A 7,769-nucleotide genomic window follows, 5' to 3' on the forward strand; every position below is an offset into this window, starting at 1 on the left:
AGTTGTAACGACATTCTGGTGGACTTTGGTTCCCCCAAGTTAAATTTCCTAAACACAGAGTAAGGCATTAGATTTATACTCGCACCCAAATCACACAAAGCCTTATGAAATTGAACATCATTAATTACACAGGGTATAGAGAAACTCCCTGGATCCTTTTGCTTTAGTGGGATTTTATTCTGAACCAGTGCTGAGCAGTTTTCCGTCAGACTTATCATTGCATGCTCCTCCAATTTCCTCTTGTTAGAGAGGATCTCTTTCAAAAATTTCGCATAACTTGGCATTTGCATCAGTGCATCAGCGAAGGGTATATTGATATTCAATTTTTTAAACACTTCTAAGAATTTACCAAACTGAGAGTCTAGCTTGGCCTTCTTAAGAGCTGCAGGAAAAGGTGGTGGTGCAACAATTTTTGATTGTGAAGTGGGTGGGGGTGTTAAGATAGACGACTTACCTGAAGTTTTTTCTGATTTAACTGTTTCTGTCTCTTTCTCGCTTTTTTGTTCAGGCTTGACCGTCTTTCCACTCCTTAATTCAATTGCTTTCACCTGTTCTTTCGGATTCTTCTCAGTGTCACTTGGCAAAGTACCCTGATCTCTGCTGGAAATTGATTTGGCCAATTGCCCTATTTGATTCTCCAGATTCTTTATCGATGCATCTTGATTCTGCATGCGGGTCTCAGTAGATGATATAAATTTCTGCATCATCTGCTCCAAGCTTGACTTCTCCTCTTGAGGCGGCCTGCTGTAGTTCTGATTTCCATACGGCTTATTCTGTCCACCCCATGAAAAATTCGGATGTTATCTCCACCCTGGATTGTATGAGTTCGAATATGGGTCATTCCTAGGGCGATTCTGATTCCCCATGTGGCTTGCCATAACTCCCTCTGGTTGAGAGAATGTTTGACAATCTTTCGTGAAATGCTCTGCACCGCATTTTTCACACCATACTTCTTGCACTCGCATCGCCGAATGTCCTACACTCAGTTCCTCGATCCTTTTGTTCATGACCTCAAGTTGAGCAGCCACAAAGGTGAATGCATCAACTTGATGAAGTCCAGATAATTTCCGAGCTGCACTCCTTTCAGATTGAGGATGATAGCTACTGGTTGCCATCTCCTCAATTAATTCTTAGCCATCCTCTGACGACTTTCGTAGTAGATTCCCACCTGCATCTCCATCTAACATGGTACGATTTGAATGAGAAAGTCCATAGTAAAAAGTTTGTACCACTAGACCGTCTGGTAATTGGTGGTGTGGACATTTCCTCAGCAGATCCTTATAGCATTCCCATGCTTCATAAAACGTCTCCTGTTCACCATGGGAAAAAGTTGTGATATCGGCTCTCAGCTTCATTGACTTCGATGGTGGGAAGTATTTGGTGAGGAAAGCTTTCGCCAAGTCATCCCAAGTTATGATGGAACCTGCAGGTAAATTCGTTAGCCATGCTTTTGCCTTGTCTCGATGTGAAAAAGGGAATAAACGTAAACGAATTGCGTCGTCTGAAACTCCCTGAATCTTGAATGTATCACAAATTTCCAGAAAATTTGTGAGATGCACATAGGATTCATCGATAGCACTTCCACCAAATTGAAGCGTGTTCTGAACCATTTTAAGAATCGCCGGTTTTATCTCAAAGTGATTTGCTGCTAAAGTTGGCCGGATTATGCTTGGTCGAGCACCTTCAATATTTGACAGAGCTAGATCCATCATGGATCTGTAAACTGGTTGTTCGTGTTCGTGCTCTTCTTCCATTTCTTGTTGTTGCCTTCTTCTTCTGTGAAAGGTTCTGTCGATCTCTGGATCAAAAGGCAATAGTCCCTCAGGTGAGTGTTGCATGTACTGCAAGAAAATCCTGCAGTGCACAGATGGAAAGAGTTATTAAAATTTTAATAGAGAATAATTAAATCAGACAAATTAAAATCTAATTAGTCCCCGGCAACGGCGCCAAAAACTTGATCGAGCAAATACTAACACTGAAAATCAACTTAAATATATCTATCAATTAAGCTCGAATAAATCGCAAGTGCACGATTCAAGTAATAATATAGTGTACTGAGTACGAGTATCGTCCTCAGGGACTACTGAAACTAATTTGTCTTTTCAATTTCTCACTACACAAAGTATCGAAAAGTTGAATTGTGATTTATCTAACATCTAAAATTAAAACTCAATGTAAATAAACTTAAATTTCTTGCAACCAAACAAACAATTCACACGTTGATAAATAACAATTCAAAAGGATTTTTGTTGGAATTTCCGGTTCACCTTTCCCCTAATTGAACTGGACGATTGGAACTCAATTTATCTTTATAAATTTGACAGAAGTTCCTGTAACATTGACACTCTCTCTCGAGGTTATGCCAAACTAATCAAATCAATGAAGTAATTAAATCTCTTTAATTATTTATCATGACCGATTGCTTTGCGTTCTATGAATTCTACAACTTTCAACCTGGTGGTCTATGGCTATCAACATGTACTAAATACCATATCTCTATGCATATTTTAAGTCCACGGATTCTATCATTCGTCCTAATTAAGAATCTATCTCTCGATAGCAATTCACAATTTACGAATCTATGTTAAGGGTAGCTAATCATCAACATAGAAAGAAAAACATGATAAACTCAATTATAAACATAAATCAAATATCAATACGTCCAATGATTCAATCACACTAAAGTGTTTCGGGGTTAGGATCCCCTCGATTCCAACAAAATAAAAACTTAGCTACTGAAATTCATTACAAAAATTCAATCTCCAAAAGGGTTTAATCATAACAATTCAGAAAAGGAAGAAAAGAAAAACTCCCAACGGAGAAGAGAATTCTTCAAGCGTTCAGCCGCCGGTAGCCCTCTGATGTGCGTCCAAAAAAAGTCCCTCAAAACTAATTAAATAATTGTATTTATAGTACCACACAATCCTTCCCGAAATAAACTCTAAAAATAAATAAAAACTTAAATCTGCGCGTCGCGCCCGAGCGGTAGCAAATTACCGCGCGGGCGCCTCAAAACTCTGCCACCTACTGTTTCCAAAAATCGTGACCGCGCCCGCACGGTAGAAAATGACCGCCCGCGCGCCTCGCTTTAATCAAGCTACTGTCTTTCTCAACCATGACTACGCCCGCGCGGTAGAAAACAACAGCCCGCGCGCGCCTTGCTTTTTCCAGAAATGTGACTTTCTTCTTATGCTCTCCTCACAGCCTCCATTGTGCATCGCCTTCTCACCGAGTATCAGCATTTCTTGGTGAATCCCTGCCATATAAATAAATAAACCAGAGGAGTGACAACAAAAACAAAAAAACAATAAACGAAACAAGAATGGAAAATAACAGACACAACGTAAACAAAATGAATGCAAAAAAAACGCAAAACAAAGCAAAATAACACACAAAAATGACTCCTATCAAGCGCACGACTTACAGAACACGTAAGCGTCTCGAAATAAAGAAGGCCAGAAAAATCCACAATCTAACAATTTTCTTGCTGTCCTGTTTGCTCCAAAATGGCCACCACATGCATATGAATGACAAAACGCGAGGATAGGGATTACCTCGCTCGTGGGTACACATCGACGTATAACTTGATCAGTGCAATGTTTCCACAAGTATGGATCATCCCAAACATAATACTTTGCATCGCTCCACACTTTGTCCCTTTGCGCCTTAGAAAATTCATAAGGAAACCCTTTAGTCACTAAATAATTAACAATATTTGCGTACCAGGGTAATTCGGCGTTTGCTGAAAATAATTTCTCATCAAGAAATTCTTCTCGCAAATTCAGCTCCTCATCAACATGAACTAGGCGACTCAAGTGGTCAGCAACTCTATTCTCGGTTCCTCTTTTGTCCTTGATTTCCACATCAAATTCGCTCAAAAGTAGTATCCACCTTATTAGCCTTGGTTTTGCCTCCTTCTTCGCAATCAGAAAGCGCATAGCTTCATGATCAGAATAAACAATAACTTTAGCACCAAGTAAATAAGTGTAGTACCCCGTAACCGAAATTGGTAATTAAGAGATTAATTATGTTAATTAAACCAATTTGGTATCTGAAGGATCGGAAGCTCCGAAGGTGAGATCGGAAGCTCCGATCAGGATCGGAAGCTTCGATCGATATTACGTCATGCATGACGTGTGGCAGGATCGGAAACTACGATCGGGATCGGAAGCTCCGATTACCCTATCCGAAGTCAACCAGTGATATTTTGATATGTGGCAGATAAGGATGTTCGGAAGCTCCGATGGCAGGATCGGACGTTCCGATCAAGGATCGGAAGTTCCGATCGAGGATCGGAGGTTCCGATCGATGCCTATAAATATAAGGTCCGAGGCATTCATTTCTTGCCAATTCCAAATTCTCTCCTTCGCCCTCGTGGTCCTATTTTAAGGCTTTGGGTACTCTTATTCTAGAGTTGGAGTAGGATATTTGTTTTAGTATAGTCAAACAGTGTCTGACATAGTAGCGGAGCAGTGCTCATGTTGTAGAGCCGTGTTCGAGGCTGTGGATTCGCAGCAGGGGAGTGCCCTAGTTGCGGGATAGTCTCCATCAGTGGGCTGACGACGGACGCAGGTATAGCTATGGTCTCCTTAAATTATTTAGGAGTATGCAATAGCTTAATTAAGGCTTTTAGCGCTTATTGAATGATGCATGGGTATTTGCATTGTAGACTTGATGATAGGCTTGGAACCTAGAGTGGGACTACTATGACTGCCTTAGAAAGGTACGTAAGTACTGACTGAGATTGCCAGCGGATATGCATGCTTATATGTTGCATTTATGTGTTTGCATGTTATTATTGTTATGCGGCATGTGCATATCATCTTGTGCCTATACTTCTATATATCTTTCGAGACGAGCCAGTTAGGGTTGCTCAGCCCTGTTAGGACGTTTGATATCGAGTACCCTTAGGTACTGATACCTCGAGGACTCCGCGGTCCGCGTCCGGGATTCGGGAATGAGTGGTCGCACACAGTGGTTAGCTACCCCGATGTGACGAGCTTATATCCCAGGCTCCAGTTTGATCAGTTTGTATACAGTTATCCCAGATATGGATATCCGGTCATTTGCATGCATCATATTTGTATGTTTATCCGTGCTTTCGTATTGAGATTAGAGCTCACGTCCAGTATTTTCTGTGTATCTGGATACCCTATTCGATGGGGCAGGTATAGGTGCAGGATTGAGCACCAGGAGCCTGAAGTAGCCAGTGACCTTGAAGACAGCAGGATTAGATGTAGGTTTTATTTAAATTAATTCGATTGGGTTGTATAAATCGAGTTTGATTAGCCGGTTGTATTCTGCCGATCTACTTGTATTTAGTCTTCCGCAACAATTTGATTTAATGCATGCTTAATTATGCTCTTAACTCTGATTAGGTAGTGGATCCGGGTCGGGTCGCTACATTTATGGTATCAGAGCACTGCATGCAAGGGACTTAGGAAATTGATAATAAGACTTCTTGATTATCCTTGTAGGATTGATTGAGGCTAGCGAAAGAAGATTTGGTTCTTCATTGCCAAGGTTTGCGGCAGAAGTTTTTACTATAAGGAATGCAATAGTGAACACCAGTAGTAGCATATCGATAGATAGACTGACTGCTGTGGACGGTTCATCATTCGATGCATTGGGATGTTGATCGAAGAACATAAGGATTCCAGCCAGGGAAGCCTGGAAGAGAAGATCGGTTATATCGCGTCAGATACCTCTGAGGGCTTTTTGGAATGAATGGTGTTTAGTAATCCATGTGGTTCCAGTCCTTGAAGATTCTCCACTCATAGTTGGAGAGATTGTCAGATAGACCTTCACCAGAGAATGCCTCAAGTGCCTAAAACATGACAGGTTTCGAGAGTGAGGTCTTTAACCTCGTGCAGAACATGGTTTTGCCGGTATGCTTGTATCGATGCTTTTGGTAGGCATACGGAAAACTTCATGTTAAAAAGAATGATTTAGATACAAGAAGAACGCTGATGGTAGATCGTGAGCAGAAGAAGTCAACTGACATGCACTGACGCAGAGCATAGGTGGTTAGCTATCACGTGCCATTTTTCCGGAGTTCTTCGCTGGAGGACATGTAGAGAAACTTGGACGGAAGTATGATTGTATCAATGCGTGTGTCGATTGGAAGCTTCATGCTCAAGGAGTGAAGACAAGTTTGACGATTTTAAATATTGTATTGATGTATATGTAAACAGTATTTCAGTTGTAATGAATCATCAGAATTTGGTTGTATCAGTTCAAGTTATTGGATGTAGATTTTGTTGTATTTTGAATACTGTATGTATTACATGGGATTGTAATAAAGGAAATTGTACATAACTTGAAGTAATGATACATGTTTTACTTATTCAAAGATTCGTGTTTGATTACAAGTAATTTTACTAAGTTTGGCTTGGAATTAGTTGATTGGTGATCAACTATGTTAACTCATGGATTTTGGGTAAGCCAGCGGTAACGAATTGACATAGGGTTAGTCTAGGTGTCTTCCTAGGGCTGACCTAATTAGTCGTTTGACTGGGTTAGTGTCATTGATGAGGTAATTCATCTGGGGGCATGGAAATATTGATCTTGTTTGGAATTTTGAGTTTTTGTTCTATGTTGTTTCCTTAGGACAGTAGTCTGATTGACCTTCATAGGTTGAGACTTCGTGATGATGGAATTTCATCGGGATAACAAGTCGAGTATATGCCGAGAGTTGTGGACTATGACCATGAATAGACATGATAGAGCGCGACCCTATGCCAGTGTTACTTTGGGAGTCTTTCGTACTTCGGAGAATGCCTGGAAGCCTTCGTGCTTCAGGATTTGGCGGTGGGAAGGCTACTTAGTCTAGAGTTTTGGTAACAGCCACGACGGGGTATGACATTGGATTGGATGGCTGGTTAGGTATCGGCGGTTTAGATATCGTCTGACTGTCGTCAGAGATATTGGTTTGCAGTTTTGTCACAAGGACCAGTCTTGGAGGGATTTTCCTTGACGAGTACGTACTCTGAACAGATAGTTTTTAGTCTATTGGATACTGCTAGACTAGTGGATCTAGTCGGGGTTTGGATGCTCTTGTGATAGGGGCTATCCAGGAGTTTTTGGTTCGTGAAATTCCTGAAACATTTGACTCGGAGATGAGTAGTTTTCAGCATTAATGGTTTCCTTCAGTGATAGATTATATCCAATGCTAAGGATTGTACATGACTATTTGAGGCGTGAGGATAGCGTGATTTATGCCAGTATACACTTGGTGGTGATTTCAGGTGGGACACCGCGGCAAGTAACCTCAGTCTCGATTTGTTGCAGTCTTAGCAAGAGATATAGTTATCAGGAGCAAGTTTAGCGACAGTTGGTAGTGAGTCAGTATCGATGCGAGATTGGTACTGGTGACTACTAATAGCTATTGTCTGACTTTATCAGAGATAGGTGAGTTGAATCAGCTGTGATTCTTTTGATTCCAAGTATTTGGGATATGCGGACGCATGGCCGTGAGATCATGATTATTGATCGAGCCATGTGAGATTTCAAATGACCAAGACCTGGCGGATGGTTTCCATATTTTGATTGGTACTGACAAGTTATGTGATAGTCACAACTTATCGACGAGGTCGATTGGTTGAACAGATCAGTAATTAAGATATCATGAACCGAGAGATACTTGGGACGATACTATAAGCCGTCGTGCTTATGAGTTTGGATCCTTTAAGTAAATGTCTCAGAACAGTAAGAGAATTAATTGCATTCAGGATTCTCGGGTGGTTGAGATTTTGGGAGTGCAGTCGTTT

At 41.0% G+C, this 7,769-nt stretch overlaps 1 non-coding gene across 1 annotated transcript; it reads left to right on the forward strand.

Annotated features, from left to right (window-relative positions):
* The first annotated feature begins 1,245 nt into the window (after window positions 1-1,245).
* On the forward strand, window positions 1,246-1,352 carry LOC140894199 (small nucleolar RNA R71). Its single transcript, XR_012153745.1, has one exon. It is a non-coding gene; the product is annotated as a small nucleolar RNA R71 (small nucleolar RNA).
* Window positions 1,353-7,769: the final 6,417 nt, after the last annotated feature.

Source organism: Henckelia pumila, chromosome 3 (assembly GCF_033568475.1).
Source record: "Henckelia pumila isolate YLH828 chromosome 3, ASM3356847v2, whole genome shotgun sequence".
NCBI lineage: Eukaryota > Viridiplantae > Streptophyta > Magnoliopsida > Lamiales > Gesneriaceae > Henckelia > Henckelia pumila.